Below are 18808 nucleotides of genomic sequence, written 5' to 3'. Positions count from 1 at the left end.
TGCTTTCTCCTTTCTTTTCTGTCTCTGTTTTCCTCCCTGTCCTATCCGCTCTAGGGACTTTGTTGTGTTACTGCAATAAAAGTTTGTTGTGTGCATGACATCTGACCTCGTTTGCGTCTTAATGTCACCATTTGGGATCCCCTTTAAACTTCTTCTCAGGTCCTGCCGGGCAACAAAGGGAGCAGCTGCTGTGCGGCTCATCCCAGGGAAGGCAGAATCCAGCCGCCCCAGCCTCCCCCTGCGGTGAGGAGTCTTGGAAAGCAAGGGGGTTCTGCCCCATCTCTCCTAAGACCGCACGCCAGCCCCGGTGCCTCTTTGTGCACCCGAGGTTGTGTCACCTTTGTTTTGTCCTGGCAAGATCGTAAAAAACTGCCACGTATCCGAATACCGGATCGTGACACATCTGGATGCGTTCCTGTGTGATGTGCTCTAGGGGATCCTGCTCCGGCAGGGGCGTTGGACTCGATGATCTCCAGAGGTCCCTTCCAAGCCTGACACCTCTACGATTCTGTAGCACCTAGAACTGTTTCATGTCAGATCTAAAGTATATGAAATACATTATCACCTAGTTCATCATATATGCAGTAGTCCTTCAGGCTTTGAAAAGTATGTAACTAATGCTGTTTACAAACAATGCAAGCAAACTGCAGATAATGTTATTTACAAATAATGTAATTATTAAAACATGCTGCCTTAGCAATTAGCTGAAGTCCCTGATGACAGGCTGTATGGAGAAAATACCTGACACAAAAGCACAGAACTGCTTTTTCCTTCCACTTTTCTTTTAAATAATACAGACAAAAGGTAAATTTTCTAAGTTACTCCACTACACACTGATGCAACTGTGATAAAAACATGTCTTCATCTACCTTTTAAAAATAACTTCTCTCCCTTCCCACAGGCCCCTATTTTGTGACAGATTAAGTTTTCCTCTGCAGGAGACATTTAATGCTAAGCAAACATTAACAGTCAGAACTGCAGAAGACAGCAGCTGACAGATGCTTTCCCTGGCTTGTCCCATCTCAGACCTGTGAGACATATGAGAAGCATTTGGTTTTGTCTGAAATGTAGCTATAAATGTTCAGCTTTTTCTTAGGCAGATTATTCTACATTTTTCTCCCCCTAATACAAATTTTATCTTGCAAAGTGATGGGGAGGCTAAAAATCCCCAGCAGTGTAGTCAGGAAACATACCCCAGCTGCTCTAACTAGTTAGGAATAAAGTCTAGTTTTTCAAGGCAATGCATTTTTTTGTTCTCCAGCCACCATTTATTTCCTTCCTTCTGACATTTGCTTTTGCACACCCTGCAGCTACCTTGAACTTTAAAGGTAGTTGCTCAACCACACACCCAAAACTGCTTCCAAGTATCTTTTTGCTACAACTGAATTTTCCCTCTACCCCTATAACCCTTTCACACTGGATTGAAGCCTGTGGTTTCACTTCAGTTGCTGCTTTACCTTTGCCTTGGAGATGTCATCACTGAAAAACTCAGGTTGGACAGTATCTCTGGATGTTGTTGAGTACAAACACCCCCTACGTCCAACCTGGGACAATTCCAAAGTTTTATACAACTTCAAAGTCCCTAGCTTGACCAGGGTCACATTAAAGTTTTTAATATCTCCAAGGAGTAAGATTCCCCAGTCTCCCTGGTACCTCTTCCAATATGTGACCACATTACTTGTGAAAAGATTTTTCAAAACAGCTGTCCAAGGTCTGTCCAAGGCAAAAGGAACAATAGCATCCCTCAGATGTGCCAGTCTCTCAGAACTCTTAGGAGTACCTGATCTCCCCTAGTTTCAATCCTTACGTCTTCCATACTGTACCGCTTTTACCCTCCACTCAAAACAAGTCTGTGAACCATTTTCCTTGTTTACCATTCCAACCATGTAATGCCCATCCCTAACATATTTCTGCAGATTATTCATACATAACATTCAGACATTGTGCACTTCCCTCATGGCTCACCGCTGCCTCCCTCTCTCAAATACTTGATACAAATCACAAAATAACCTAGATAGGAAGAGAGGTCTAGAAGTCAATCTTTTCCAACCCTCATGCAAACCATTTTTTCAGTCACTTTTCTTCTATCACATTATCCATGTATATCTTCTTTTCACATAAATATCTCTTTGCCGTCAACACACACAAAGATCTTGTCCACTGAACTCATCCATTGCTTCTTTTAAAGTCTAGGAAAACCAGTTCTGCAGTACTGCCTACAAAATATCAGCCAATGGTTTGAGGGGCAAATGGTGCTAACTCATATCTACTTCCATATTAATGCAGAATGCAACCAAGTAAAAGCAGAAGACATGTTTGAAGCTCTCCAGAAGCACTGCCAGACAACCTTTAAATTAATTAGAAAATGTGGACCAGATTATCTTCCAAGACAATGCATCAATTTCTAGCAGATGTCCCAGGCAAGATATCACCAGATATGTCCCTGAAGCTCTAAGCTCCATCAGTGATGAAGGACCTGGCATTGCTCCATTGTGTCCTCTCCCCAGCAACACGGCAGCCCACCCTCTGGCTGGTAGTTGCAGAGACATGGATCATCCTGCTTGCCTTCCTTCACAGAGCATGCCTCTCCCGAGAGGATTTTTGCATTCACCATCAGCAAGTGGTATCCAACTCCTTTAAACCAAAGTGGTGGGGTCTGCTACGAGAACATATCTAACAGGTGATGCCCTCCAGAAAACCCTCCCAGAGTATTATTTCCACACCATTTGCTCCTCTAGATAGAATAGAGATTGGGGCAGTTCAATTATGAGATGGCAGGGGAACAGGTTGCCGGTGACAGGATGGCAGATGAGCTGTGTATTTCTCTTGCATACCATAGCTACGCCTAAACTAGTCTTGTCAGAGGTAGAGAAAGCATCTGGTATGCAGAAAGAAAGAGCCATAAACAAGACTCACCTTCACAAATCTTGGAACTTGAAGCAAAGTGTCTTTTCTAGTGTCTAATTGTATGTGTGTCCCATGTATCTCTTTCTAGTCAAGCTTGTCCTGTAAGAGAAAAATACACAATTACTGCAGAAGTCAATAAAATGCAATAATGTTAAATACACTATTTATTAAAACACACCATCCTGATGCTCAGTCTAATTGCCACCTTAATTTAGTGCACATTAGCACTAATGAAGAGCTTTTAATACCCAGCGAGGGATCCCGTTCCTCAGAATCTCTTTAACAACCTTTGGGGTGTTTTAAATGCCCACAGACCACATGTAAATCTATAGTCCCATTACACATGCACCTCATACCACAACCAGAATAGATTGCACCTTCAATATTTATAGGAGGTTTAGACAAACTTTTATCTGCTGTGACTTTACAGCCCATTTACTGGGAAAATGGAAAAGGCAGAGGAAGGTAGATGGAATGCATCTTTGGGAAGCCCAGCCCAGCCATTAGGAGCAACAGCCTGAGATGTTCGGCTTAGCTATTCCTTGTTCTTCCAGCCAGCTCTCATGCCAAGCTGAAAAGTTATTTCCTCTTTCTCTGCCTCACTGTTACTGCCTGGGAAGCAACAGAAAGGAAGGGGAAAGCCCTCCCAAAGGCATTTGATAAACCAGTACAGGCAGAGGGACCTGAGTGCAGACTGCCACTGCCCTTGAGCTAACAGTTACAATTTTCTCAGTAAATTTTAATTGCTGTCTGCACAATGCTAATGACAATCTTTGGCTAGGCAAAGGTGAGGTGAGACTACAGCCTAATGTGACAAGAGTGCTTGTTTGACCACTACTTTCTCTTCCAGGTTGTTATTTCTCACCTGTCTGACACAGCCACAACCTCACCCTGCAGGGCCTGCAGGGAAGCGGCAGCCTCTACCTATTCCAACAGGATGCCAGAAGGGTCCAATATTCATATCAGGTTGCTTGGCACTGTAACTCGCTCACCCTTCCTAAATTGTTCTGTAATACTAGCAGCTTTACTGACACTGCTTCCCTGTGAGCGATTAGATAAATCACCCGGGTCTGTCCCTGCTCTCTTACTGCCAGCATTTCAGCATAGTTTCTGGAGGGGGTGCATTTCACATCTGTTTCCCACAAACATTTATGAACGCGCCTTTGAAAATTGCCTCCCATTAAGACTTCTGTAAGTAAAAGTGTATCGTTTGTTGTTGGCAGGAAGCAAGCAAAGAGTTTCAAGGTGGTTGAAACTATTACAATATAAAACATATTATGAATATTCACAGACTTTGTTTTGCATGAATCCCTCATATTTAATGCCCTTCTTCTGTCACTGTGGACCTACACCTCTGAGTGAGCAGGGATGGCTTCTCTTTTGAAATCTGGAGGGTACAAACATCTATAGCAAATCAACACATCTCTGTTGCAAAGTACAGAAGGCATCTGCTGAGCAGAGGCTGAACTGCCCCACTTTACAATGCTGCATGAAAACTGCCCTGGATCAGTACAACTTTACTACTAAAGCGGAAGTTCAAAAAATGCTACATGACCATCTGGAAGACGGTTGCAGCAGGCTCTGGGACCTCTGGAGGGAGGGAGCTTGGAGTCTACAGCTAGGACAAGAGACAGTGTCACTGCTCCACAGCAGAGAGCCCCTTTTTGACAGTCAGAGCCCAGTGCCCACCCTTACCTTTTTATCTTTTCTTTTGTATGTATGGACACTTCATCATGTGTTTTACACGTGCAGCTGAGTGACAGTTTCTTCAGTTGTCCTACCCTACGATGCCACTATCCTGGGATAGAGGCTGCCAGGAGAAGATGGCTCTAACTTTAAAGAAGAAATGCCACTGTGCTATATAAACCTATCATTAGGAAAATAACCAGAGTGATAGGATTCCTGCGCCTACTGTGTGTGCATATAATTACAGCCCTACAAGCCCTCAAAGGTCTGCGTGGGAGAGGAATTTTATTTTTTTATTCCTCTTAAGTCACAATATTTTAAAGAAATTACAGCACCACAGAGAGAGCTTAAATGCTTTAGTAGGTACCAGCAGGTACCTGTCAGAAGGGATGAAAGTGTGTTTGGTGCCGAACAATAGCAACACTCCATCTCACTCTATAGTCCTAAAGGGAAGGAAGTCCCTGCCAAACCGACTCCCTTTGGTTAATAGCTAGATTTTGTCATTAGGGGGAATTGCCGAAAGTGCAAAACCACCATGTCTAATTGTGACTCGAGCGAGCTGATGCCTTTAATTACAGTCGCTGGGGAAACAGTGGAAGCTGGAGTGAGGGCTGAGGCCCAGCCTCTTGCCCTGGGGCTCCTCGCCTGCCAGCCATGCTGCCTCAGCTGGCTGAGCAGCTGCCTTTGACACCTTGTCCTGCCTCCTCACTCATCCCACTGCCACCCCATCAGTCTCCTTCCTGAGCCCTGGCTTCTCTTCACATTCTCTGCTTTTAGAGCAGCTCTTTGTGAGGAGCTGGCTCTGACGAGGAAAAGCTGCCAGGCTCATGACTCCTGCTGGTCTCATGCAGCAGGACAGAGGGCCAACGCAAAGAGGGAGGGGGCAAAAATACGCTGCTCTAGTCAACGGGTAGCAAGAGGAAACAAGAAATAAATGGAGGGTGAAGGGAGAACCAAGGCCTGTCTTTGGGAGAAATCCAGTCTCCTGCATGTTAGCTACTGCAGGGAGGCCACCAGATGCATGGCTTGCAGACACCCTGCCTCTAGGCAAGTGCCTCTAGCTACTGCCAGTCCCCTTTGCTCACCACATTTGCAGGATTTAGAGAAACTGAAACACATCCCAGCCCGCTTGGTTCAGCCAAAGGAGAGGCTGAAGGCAGAAGGCATGTCCTGCTGTCCCTTCTACAACAGGTCAGTGCTTTTCTGGTGAAGGGTGAGGAGAAGCATCTCTGTGGAAGCAGGATCAGATTAATATTGTTCACTTGCAATGGCTTCAGGAAAAAGTAAAACATTTGTTGCTGCTGAAACTGGAGCTTGGCACAAGCCACCAGCCCCATGTGTTATCCTGTAACTATTGCTCCTACATAAATAACTAATTGCACTGGAATTTCATAGTGCTTGCGTAGCAGTCATTGCTGTGACACGACTACATTACTCAATGTAAATCCAATTAGATTCCGAAGTGCACTGCATAACTATAATCAGCCCCTGTGGAGCAGTGATGAGGGAACCTGCATAAGGCCATGCAACTAGATACTGAATTACAGCCAATCTACCTCCTCTTTAGTTGCATTAAAATGCTAATGTCACTGTAATGTGGGCCCATTTTCCAGTGATGACTGCCTTGCCTTGCAATCCTGGACTGAATGAGGTTGTTGCGCTGCCTGAGAACATTTAATCCTCTGTACAGTTGAGTGAGCAAAGCCCTTAGGGGCACCTAGTACCGTAAAACAATAATCTGATTGGCTTTTATAACAGTAAAATCATACGAGGCTTGGGATGGTGTTTAAATGAATCTGAGCTGCCGCTAAAATTACCCAAAGTTTCCTACCCAAGCAGAGCATTTGGGACAACTGGGCCACATCCCTTCCTCACTCATCTGCTTTTAACAAGGCACACTTCTGCCACCAAAAGGCTGTGCGTAAGAGCGCGTGAGTCAAACACAGGAGGAAAAATAGGGCTGGACTGAACCTCTTAAAAGTTCCATATAAATAGCACCAGCATTGCAAGAAAACCAATAATAGAACACTTACCATCTATGCTTTATATTTGCAACTTTGCCCAAAGTGTGCATAGAATACACGAGCTCATATGGAGGTAACATCTCCCAGATGTACATACATTCAAAATAGGAATTCAGAAGACCCAGAATAGAACCTATGCTCCCAAATGTTGTAACATTTGGAAAAGTGCTAGGGTAGGTGTTTGAAGTGCCAGTGTAGCAACAGACCACAAACCACTCCATTTCAAGGAGTGCAAATGTGCTTACAGCACTGTTCAAAATGCAAACTGCTCACTTTGGCCCCTTCCCAAGCAAAGTTCAATAGGTAATCTGTCTGGCTCTTTCACACAGCTTTCCACACAGAGACAACAGCCATCCCAGAAAAGAAGATACTGCATACAGAACTAACAGATCCGACAGCCTGCAACTCTTTTAAGTCGTGTTCCTTGAAAATAAGTCCTCAGATAGCTTACAGGTGTATTTTCCCTTGTATTAACTGCAGTACAATGGAACCATATGGTACTCATTGACTGTCTGATAAACAGATGACCCAAAGATTATATGCACTGATAATATAACAATATTCATTCTGTTCAGCAGATAAGAAAAGCAAGGCTAAAAGGGGAATGGATGTGCTATTACTCCTGACACATAGTACAGCCCTCTATTTACCAGTCCATACTAAGAACAGTCCCAAACCCATGAAAAAGTTGATGGCTCCTGGCTGACAAGTTAAACTCTTTGATAGGCATCTGCTGTCCTAGAAGGAAATCTATTTAGCATACTAAAAGAGAGGCAGCTAACTTAGGCCTCCTATGTCTGAAAATACTTCCCTTCAGGATGGAATAAATGTCACCCTCCTGAGAAGATCATGGAGGTGCATTACAAGCCAAGTGACATTGTATCATGTCAGATACTGACAGGTGTTGAAAACATGCCATTCAGCTTGCAGGGCATTCCAGACACTTAGGGCATTTAACATGAAGTGTAAATGCCTGCCACTTCTCTGAGCCTGACACATCTCACCTTTACAACAACTGACTCCTCGGTGCTCTTTTCTATTCTCTTTTTCTACAGCCTTGCTTTGTTTGTAACAAACTCCTCAGCAGTTTGTGCCATTGGTGATTGTTTTGAAAGATGCAGGAATGCATCTCAGAATAACTGGGCAGTTTATGTGGTAACCTTGTCCTCAGAAAGTGATTTCCAACATTTCAAGAAGTTTCCTGATACTTTGCAGAGTTCAGGGAAAAAACACAGAGGAGGAAAATGATTGATTTTAAAGTAAGGAAGCAACCCAAATGCATTATGATAAACCACAGGGTCTTGTCCTATCCAAAAAATTATTATTTCCTCCTCAGCAAGGAAAAGAAGCCCCAGACTGGCTGGGCAGATGCACAGGCAAGGGCCCATGGGCACGGGAATTTGAAACTCCTGTTTCATCATCTATCCTAATGCCAAGTGGAACTCCAAATCAGCAGGTTAACTTATTTTCTATTACTGTTCTCCATGCTTTTTCATAATGTGGAGGTGAGAAAAAAGAAACACACCCTTTAACACCATTTAATTGGGGAACTAATAATTACTTTTAAGAAATAAATCTCAAAGAGAACTTTGAATGCATTAACTATTTTACAAAAAAGCCCACCAAACAACAATCCAAAAAAACACCTCTCTTTGTTCAAGGTAACTGCCTACAAAGATGCAAATCCAAACCAGTTTAGTCAGGTTTAGTCAGTCGAGAACATCCTGTAAAAAAGCAGACCTTAAATGAGAGATCTCAGTAATACTAAATAAACCAAAAAATAACATTGCTGGAAAGCTGAGAAGAGGCATTGTTTATCTGATTCTAGTTATCTTTAAAATGTTTTTAATAACAAGAAGAATGCATCCAAAAGTGTAATGGATTCTAAACACAATAAGAAATTCTCTATCCCATAGAGCTCACAGTTCAGAGTGATTTATTTATTTAGAAACCAAATACAAGCTATAGGTGTGATATGTCTAGGAAAACTAGAATGCAGCAAAGGTCATGAGAAACCACCTAGGGAAGACATGAAGTCTAGCTATCCTGCTTATAGTCAAGCTGATACACTTCTCTTACACATTCCATGTGCAAATCTACAGTGAGTTTCACTGTAATCAGTGCCTTTAACTTACTCTCAGACATAAAACTGTAGCCAATGTGGTTTGGAAAATAAACATGACTAATTGCAGTCACACCTGTCCCAATTAAGATATGAACACCCCAACAACCATCCAACTTTTGCTACAGGTATTTCTGATTTCTGATTAAGAAAGATTAAGTAGGAGCAGAGAGAGAACCATGGTCATAGCCTATGATAGAGCTTCAGATGTTCTGAAGGAAAACAAATGAGAGTTAATAAATCCCATAATCTTGGCATATGTGTTTCTAAATGTTCTCTTTTCCTTCAAAAGATGTATAATCTAAGTGTTCCAGCAACTATCAGGTTCCAGGCAGACAAAAGACCCTCAGCACAATTCATACGTAGATGACAAGAGAAAAGGGACCAAGTGAGATATGAGCCAAGACTTACAGGCTGGCTCCCAGCTGCTTTTACTTTCCCAGTGGGTAACAGATACGGCATCAAAACACAAAATGTCATGCTAGTGAATTTGCTGCTCTCAACACCCCGTTTTTCTCTCCATCTAAACCTATTTTGAAACCGTGCAGTTCACTGTTCCCCTTCTCCTTTCCCTTTTGTCCTTACTCGTGGCATGGGAAACATGAAAGACAGCATGGCTGGTTAATGCATCTGAAAGTGCAGACATTAAGAAGAGGGTTATTCGGGAACATGCCACGGTTTTGCTTGCTATTCACACAGGCAGCTAATGATCACCCTAATAGCGCCTCTCTCTGAAGTAGTAATAAGCTTACAAATGAACACATTCAGCACATACTAAAAAGCCAGGGATCCTCCTTTGATTATAGCCTTTATGGAAATCCGAGTATTTGTTTAGTAGCTGCACGGCCGCAAGCAGGACACGCTGCCGGGAGCTGGCTCAGCTGCTGGATGGAGCTCCCAAGGCTTGGAGACACTCCCGGCGCCACAAAGACCCGCTCCCCTCTCCCAGCAGCAGGAACGGGCAGACTTCAAACTTCCTCAAGGGGGAAAGAAGAAAAAAAAAAATATTTTTTTTAAAAAAATTAAGGATGTGACAACCTAACAAAATTGGGGATCTAGTCTTCATGAAGGTTTGAATCTGCATCAGGTATTTCCTATTAGCTGAAAGTTAAGAGAGCATACCTTTCTGCCCCTTCATGAAGAGAACATAATGAGCAATGTAACTGCTTTCCCAAAATATTCCCTAAGCACAGCGCATGTGCAGCAGTCGTCTCACAAGTGGAGAGACTTGGAGAGCAATTCATTTCTGCCCACAGCAGCTTACATGCTGATGACATGGATGCACCAGCCTTCAGACAGCCTCGGTGGGGTGACTTTCACCCACAAAAAGTATAATGTCTCCTCTTAGAAAGCTAGCACTCAAAACAAATGGCTTCTACTTTGCCTGAAAGGCAAGACCTTTGTATGGAACAGACATTTTCTATGTCTCCAAGAGACTGGCTGGGGTTAAAGGAGGTCAAACCATGTCATACAGATAGCTTTGTGTTGATACTACACACAGTGCCTATTAGGAAGGCCGTAATTGTAAGAAACCATTTCTCAGTGAGGATATTTAATACAGTGCCAAAAAGGCTCTCCCCAGGCAGGCTTTGTTTTAAGGTTTGGGAGCTCTGGGGGGAAAGGATTGTATCTTATTGTGAAGTGGTTTGGGGCCAGCAGGTTTTTAGTTCTGTTGTAATCTAAGTAACACGGAACAGTAGCAGTGAAAACTTCGCTACCAGCGTTACTTGCAAGCAGACTGGGAATAGCCTGGGGCAAAACCTGAAGCACCATCAATCATAACCATGTATGTAAGAACTGGCATGCACTGACAGGGTATCATAAAGACTCTTTCAAAACTGAAACAGCAAATTTAACCATGGAAATACTCTGGATGCTGATGAATTTTCTTTTACTCAGTTTTCACTAGGATTTTACCTGCTAAAAGACAGAAGTTGGAAAGTGATGACATAAAGCCTCCTCTAATTCAAATCAGGGGGCTGAAATAATTCTATTGTAAGTGAATGACAAAGGCACGAGCAGCACACATGCCCTTAAAACAGTTCAAAAGACAATTTGTAGCTGGGCTGCTGAGCACCTTGCTTTTTGCACCCAAAAGAAACAAGAACACAATCTGACCCAAACTGCCAATTCCCATTTTTACAAAGTCTAGGCAACCTTTTTAGGATGGACAGCAGAACACTGTGATAAAACTCTATCTCCTGCAAGGGGCAGGACTCCACAGACTAACCTCCACATCAGCTGGGACTGGGCTGAATTCTGACTGCAAAATCACACCAGTTTCCAATGGCTGAAGTTCACTATGCCCCCCACCTTTGCCTTGTCTCTTTTCTCGATCAGCATGAAATCTGAAGGCAATGTTGCCTTTCAGCTAAAAAAAAAAAAAAAGTCTGTTTTGAAAGTAGCAAAACCAGGTTTGGAGGCCAAACAGCCAAAGCAGCCCAGGGTTTTGATGAGAAAACGTTGGAAACGACAGGATTGTCAAGCTGTTCCCAGCATGAAGCGACAGCCTTTCTGGGGCATTCTCCAAGTTCACCATAAATAAGTTTTTCCTCGTATTTAAATGAAACTTCCTATGTTCCAGCTCATGCCCATTGCTCCTCCTCCTGTCACGGGGCACTACTGAAAAGAGCCTGGCTCCAACCTCCTTGCACCCACCCTTTAGATACTTATAGGCATTAATAAGGTCTCCCCTCAGCCTTCTCTTCTCCAGGCTAGAGTCCCAGCTCTGTCCACCTTTTCTCATAAGAGAGTACCAGTGTCCCATGGCTCCCAGCCAGCACAGGGATTGCACTACAGGCAATTTGTATATTGGAGAGAACTGGTGTTCTCCTTAATTGCTGAGTGCTATTGCCAACCCAACTTATTTTGAATCTTCACCTTCAGCTCAGTATCCCCAACACAACCCTGCCCACTGTTCCCCATAGACAACTCTGTGAACTGTCTCTTCCAGGAGATCTCCAGAGGCGTGAGAGTCTTCAGGGCATTTGGGATCAAGGATCAGCATCCTGGCTGCCCCAAATGCTAATAAAGTCTTGGGGGGGGGATGTGTGCATTTGAGAAAATGCAGGGTTTACAGGTGCTCCCTCAGAAGCACCTCGGGAACAAGAGCTTTCCAGTCATCACAGATGTGATCAGGAGTTTGAGGCAGGCACTTTACATTATCTGATACTCAAAGCAGAAAAGGTGCAGTGCAAAACTTCCCCCAGTAAAGGAAAACCTATTTGCAGCCCTTGGAACACAGGTTTGTTCTTACATCTTTTGGGTGGAACATATTAATCATAGAATCATAGAATCATAGGGGTTGGAAGGGACCTCGAAAGATCATCTAGCCCAACCCCCCCGCCAGAGCAGGGTCACCTAGAGCACATCACACAGGAAGGCGTCCAGGCAGGTTTTGAATGTCTCCAGAGAAGGAGACTCCACAACCTCTCTGGGCAGCCTGTTCCAGTGCTCTGTCACTCTCACAGTAAAAAAATTTTTTCTGATATTCACCTTAAACCTCCTATGCTCCAATTTGTATCCATTACTCCTTGTCCTATCACTGGTCATCACTGAAAAAAGCTTAGCTCCATCTTCTTGACACTCACCCTTTACGTATTTGTAAACATTGATGAGGTCACCCCTCAGTCTCCTTTTCTCCAAACTAAAGAGACCCAGCTCCCTCAGCCTTTCCTCATAAGGGAGATGTTCCACTCCCTTAGTCATCTTTGTGGCACTGCGCTGGACTCTTTCAAGCACTTCCCTGTCCTTCTTGAACTGAGGGGCCCAGAACTGGACACAATACTCCAGATGCGGCCTCACCAATGCAGAATAGAGGGGGAGGAGAACCTCTCTTGACTGACTAACCACACCCTTTCTAATACACCCCAGGATGCCATTGGCCTTCTTAGCCACAAGGGCACATTGCTGGCTCATGGTCATCCTCCTGTCTACCAGGACCCCCAGGTCCCTTTCTCCTACACTGCTCTCCAGCAGGTCAGCCCCCAACCTGTACTGGTGCATGGTGTTTTTCTTCCTCAAATGCAAAACTCTACACTTGCCCTTGTTAAACTTCATCAGGTTTTTCCCCGCCCAAGTCTCCAGCCTGTCTAAGTCTCTCTGAATGGCAGCACAGCCTTCTGGTGTGTCAGCCACTCCTCCCAGCTTGGTGTCATCAGCAAACTTGCTGAGGGTACATTCTGTACCCTCATCCAGGTCGTTGATGAAGATGTTGAACAACACCGGTCCCAGTACCGACCCCTGAGGGACTCCACTAGTCACAGGCCTCCAACTAGATTTTGCCCCATTGACTACAACTCTCTGACTTCTTCCTTTCAACCAGTTCTTGATCCACTTCACTGCCTGATCATCAAACCCATACTTGATCAACTTATCTACAAGGATGCTGTGGGAGACGGTGTCAAATGCTTTACTGAAATCAAGATAGACCACATCCACCGCTCTACCATCATCTATCCACCTAGTAATTTCCTCATAGAAGGCTATGAGGTTAGTCAAACATGACTTACCCTTGGTAAAACCATGTTGACTGCTCTTGATGACCCCCATCTCCTTGATATGTCTAGAGGAGATGGACACAGGGTGCACTGATGTAAATTTGCCTTCCAATATTTCTGTTCCTATTTATTGGCACTAGCCTCCTCCCACTCAGGGCCCTCTGTCCTTTCCAGCTGTGCACCTAGGTGCCCTAAAGGTGAGTCCAGCTTGACTCTGATGATACAGAAGATGAGGTACAGGAGATGCACAGAGAAATACAGCAGGCAGAGGATGTGCTTAGGGAACTGTTATGAAGACAGGCTGAAAGAGTTGGGGCTGTTCAGCCTAGAGAAGAGAAGGCTCCAGGGAGACCTTATAGAGGCCTTCCAGTATCTGAAGGGGCTACAGGAAAGCTGGGGAGGGGCTTTTCATCAGAGAAGATAGTGATAGGACATGGGGTAGCAATTTTAAACTGAGGGGAGATTTAGGTTAGATATTCAGAAGAAATTCTTCACTGTAAGGGTGGTGAGGAACTGGAAAGGGTTGCCCAGGGAGGTTGTTGATGCCCCATCCCTGGAGGTTTTTAAGGCCAGGTTGGACGAGGTTTTGTGCAACCTGATCTAGTGGTAGGGTTCCCTGCTCATGGCAGGAGGGTTGGAACTTGATGATCTTTAAGGTCCCTTCCAACCTTAATGATTTTATGATTCTATGAACTGTTGTTTCATTTGGCTGCTCTCCTTTTCTGAGCCTGCACACTCCCTATGGGCCAAGAAGAAAGCAGGTGATGGGGTTGGCCCACCCTGTAAAACCTTGCTGAACAGCTTGGACTCTTGTTTGCCCTTCACCAATTTTGCTATTTAAATACTGCTACTCCCTGGAGCTGAGCACATCTCCTCAGCAGACAGGTTTCCCTCTCAGCCCCTTCAGCCCCAGAAGGGTGAGCACACTGAGATTTGCAGGCTTTCCCTTGAATTTGCAGCTGGGAAAACGAGCGTGGCCTCACCTTGCCCTGACTGGCCACACCACCCCCACCCCAAGCATGGGCTTCCTGGTATTTCTCTTCCTCATCCTGCTTCACATTTTGATTGAGAGGCTGTATTTTATCTTTGATTTCCTAACTTCCTTTCTCATCTGCAACTCACTGTCTTGACACTGTTATCTGCACCATATATCATATACAATATTAATTTTTTTCGTCATCTGATTTTTGCACGAGTTGTCATTTAGCAAATCTGATTTTTCTCAGAAGCATCCAAACCAATATGTGTGTCAAAAAGAACAAAAGAATAAAAGTGAACAGTAGGCAAACCCCAATTAAGCACTTCACTTATCCTTTATGAAAGACCAGCTCAAAATAACTTTTCATTGAGATGACATCTTCTCATAGATTATCTTTCTATTATCCCAGGACAAAACTGCTCAGGTTTCTCAGCTAACAAACGATGACAAATTAATTGGGTGACTCCAAAGCATTTTTGAGGGAACAGCCAGGATATCCTTCGGGTAAAGAAGGCAAGTCAGAGGTGACCAGGTTACTACAGAATCTATCGGTACTGATCAGGGAAATGTATTTCTGTAAATTGATGTAATACTGCTAAGCCTATACCAAACACTCTACTTAAATCTTCACTATTGGCTCAGTGATTTTGAAATGAGTTCCTTCAACTGGACTTTGTTTGGTCTAGAGATTAAAAAAAAAAAAAATCCATCTTAGGGCAGAATACTTTTTAATGTCAGATCTCATTCAGTCATTTAACAAGAAAAAATTACTACACTGGTAAATACGGTTTCAGCAATTAACCTACAAAAAAGCCCCTGATTTTAATTAAGGCATCCATGTAGAAGGGTTTTTCTGAAGACTGAATATCTGCTTCAAGACTTATGATATGTTTACACAAGTCATAGGCAAGATAGGGAGGAATTTACTTCACACATCCTCTGTTTCTCTTAAGGGCAGAAAATGCAGGATATAGTTTATGAAGGCAGCTTTAAGTGACTACCTGTAGTTACTAACTTAGCTTTGCTTGGAGACCTCCATTTTACAGCCTAGCTGTAGTGGCTTATAAAAACAAGGGAATTCACCTGGGGCAAAGGGTGCTTAACCTCGGTGGGTTTGGCAGTATCGTTGCTCAGTCTGTGTTTCATTTTCCCAACCACACAACCAGACCATGATCAGAAGGGCAGCTTCTGCTCCAAGTGAGGCCATAGTGTTTTGGCTGAAATAAAATTATATGCCATGACTGTGTGCCCTTTACAGCATCAGTATCTTTCCTACTGTACCTGAAGGATTAGCAAGCAATTTAATTGAAACTTTATACTGTGGGGCTTTTTTCCTTTTTAAAGTTCTTTTTTTTTTTTTTTTAACAGATCTCAATGTAGATACATCAGAAAAAATTGTTCTTTCCCGTAAACTGAAGTAAGTCATAATGCAGTAGGGGATTTTGCCACTTTTAACTATACAGGTAAGAGGTAATTAGCAGTAAGAGATCATTAGCAACACTCCATAGCACAGAACAAGATCTCTTAACATCTGTTCACTTTAAACAATGTCCAGCAAGACTTCTCAAACCCATATAACTTACTCCAAATTTGAGAGCAAAATACCATCAAAAGCTTTTTTGTCTCACCAGTTTAAATTCTGGCACCTAAAGCTTTACACAGCCATTACAAAATATATACCCATGAACAAAACCAACCAACCAAAAGAAAAAGGAGAAAGCTCCATGTAGATCTGACCTGTGGAAGCATTACTCTACATGTCAAAGTATTGTAAATTGCAAAGCTCAACAAATTCTGTGACTACCACAAAATAAAACAGGGACTTGTAATGACACAATTGGAAAAATAGAAACGTTGAGAGAATAAATTAACAAATGGCTAAATCAAAATCTAACACCTTTTCCCCAGCCGGGGTAATGCCACCCCTGTGGCTCCAGCCAGCAAGCACTTGGGAGCTACAGGTTATAATAATAAGATTGCAACTAAGCAGTATTTCAAAGGGGCCCTGTGCTGTACATGCACAGTAATAAGTGATTATCAGATGAACAGGCAGTCCCATAACTCTGTAACAGATAATCTGAGGGAAAAAAAATGCACTTTTTGCTCAATACACTACCTAAGATCATGATATATATCCATGGTAAAGAAAATGGGCCACAAGGAAGCACACCCTGCCATGAAGAGTGTGTGACACCACCTAAGGCAGGCCCTGGGCTTCCAGGGAGGGTTACAAGTTTCCAAGTCAGTTCTGAAAATACACTTTCCACAAGGACACTGACCTGCTGGACGGAGAGGTTAGCAGCAGGGACATGCTATCATACACAACAGCAGGATAAAGAGACAGACCGTAAATTTTGCAGCATCAACTTTACAATGACCCTGGTTTTCAAAACGGCAAAGATAGCTAATGAGTGCAAGCAAAAGGAAGATCTTTTTTGTCCTCCATTTCAAACAATAGCACAGTGACAGGAACTTTACAGACCTCGGATATTACATGACCTACTCAAGAGCTCAGGCCCTAAGCTCTTCTTTATCACAAGGTCTGTGTTCAGAACAATGCCAAGTCCTTCCAGATCCTCTTAAGTGACTCTACTAGCATTCATTAAAAGGACAGTAAAAGGGACAGCAAATGGTTTGCTAATAAAGTCTGATTCTGAGGTGCACTATCAATAGAGGAGAGGTAGCACAATTACATTAGAGGTAACTGACGTCACTGCCACATTGTTGGTTTCTCTTTAATTTAAGCAAAACCAGTGTAAGATGGCTATAATTGAGGGGGGAAAAAAAGGAAAAGAAAAAAAAAACTGGTGAAACTGTTCTGCTTTTGCATGTCTGACTGCATGATTATAGGATATTGGTGATGTCTAGGAGGGAGCTATTGAATATTTAACCTTAGAAATGGAAGCTTGGTTGTCTCTTGTCCTGTTAACATCCACATGTATCTTCCATTAACTCTAATTAGGGCTAACAGAGTATTCATGCAAGTACCTCCATAATTAATGTCAATAGTAGTTATGGGCAAACATTGCTACAAGATAAAATGCCAAGTTTCTTCTCCAGCGTTAAGCACTCAGCAGCCTGTCTCTCATTTCCAAGTCCTCCTGTAAGGGCTCTAATCAATCACACATACCCTGGACAGTCTTACACACTAGGTCTTGCAACAAGAGATACAGACAGCCATCAGTAACAACACATGCTGTTATTAATACAAAATATAACCACAGTCACACAATACCTGACACATATAAGACCAGTTCGCTTCTGTATGCTCACTGCTGTAAAGATACCACAGCAATGTATAAACAGTGCAGACTGACACATCCCTTCAAGATGTCCAGGCTTCACAGAGGAACAACATTGTTTCTATCATATATTAAGATAAGTCATTTTCAATTAACAAACCAAAGAGCAAACAAGATTATACCAACAACCTCAATTACCCTTATTAATGCCATTATGCCACCCTTAGTTGATAGACTATACTATATTCCCAAATCAGACATGATTAGCAAACCATTAAATTTGTAAATGAGAACAGCAAAATTATCTACCATAATCAGTAGTAATAATAATGCACCTTTTATTGTGCTTCTGGCTCCAGCCCCAAGCTCTGCAGCCGTAGTTCATTTAAAAGCATTAGCAGGCTGATTCCAGCCAGGGGTCATTTTTCAGCATAAAGTCTTGCTCTCTGCTCTCTTATCCCATCATAAGCTGAGAATTTTCATCAAACTTGAGCAATTCTCGAGCTAAGCAGATTTAAAAACTGCCTTTAGTTGGGAAAGTAACCTCAGGGAACCCGAGGAGTGTTCTGCTGCTTCCCTCATGAGTTGCAGATACTATTTGTAGAAAACTTTTGATGCTGAAGCCTTTGCCAGGGACTTCATGAAGGGGCAAAAAGGAGTGATAGGGAAAGGGTGAGCAGGCAGCCAGGCAGGGAGGAAGGAAAAGGACAAATTCCCACTGGTCCTGGCTGTTAGAGCCAGATGAGGAGCTGCACTTCTGGAAAATGTGACTCACACATCTAAACCCTCCCTGCCCCTAGTTCTGGCACTCACTGCTCCCCATAAGCTTTGGGGCAGCTCCAGTCACAAAACACATGCAAGCACGAGTCCCACTTAAATTAACGGGTGCTTTCTCTAATAGATAATTTTAAAAGTCAATTTTTGTCTTTGTCAAGTCACGTAGACTGGCCCCATGTAACATTAAAGAAGAGACATCTCCGAGAACTCATCTTAAATCAGAACTGGATGCATTTTGGCTTTGCTATATGAAAACAATTGTTTTTAATTTTAATTTTGTTTTCTACCTTGGGGAACTAGTGGCTTATGCAGGATGCTGAAGACTCAGTGGGATTTATTTTTCATCATGTTGAGGGTGTTGTGGTTTTTATCAGGCATGCAGGCTTATTAATGCAGCCCCACTCAGAATCAGATTTCCAGTAAACCATTCTGTCCCCCTGTTTTTCTCATAAGTTTATGGAGGGTGTGTGTTGTGGTTACCTTTCAGGAGAGCAAAGAATAGGAAGCACAGAATGCTGGCTGCCTGTAAAGGGGACAGTGCCAGCTACCCTTCTAACGCACAAACCCCTTTG

General features: G+C 43.2%; 1 protein-coding gene across 6 annotated transcripts in view; it reads right to left on the bottom strand.

Moving 5' to 3' along the window:
- TSPAN18 (tetraspanin 18) overlaps positions 1 to 18808 on the bottom strand; it is a 182423-nt gene that overhangs the window by 23072 nt on the left and 140543 nt on the right. For all 6 annotated transcript variants that reach the window (XM_051621351.1, XM_051621349.1, XM_051621350.1 and 3 more), the window contains one exon: positions 2917 to 3006. The gene's annotated coding sequence lies outside the window, so the exon portion shown is untranslated. The remainder of the gene's footprint in view (positions 1 to 2916; positions 3007 to 18808) is intronic.

The sequence above is a fragment of the Apus apus genome, chromosome 5 (genome assembly GCF_020740795.1).
Source record: "Apus apus isolate bApuApu2 chromosome 5, bApuApu2.pri.cur, whole genome shotgun sequence".
In the NCBI taxonomy this organism is placed as follows: domain Eukaryota; kingdom Metazoa; phylum Chordata; class Aves; order Apodiformes; family Apodidae; genus Apus; species Apus apus.
This window is presented reverse-complemented; position numbering and strand designations above follow the sequence as displayed.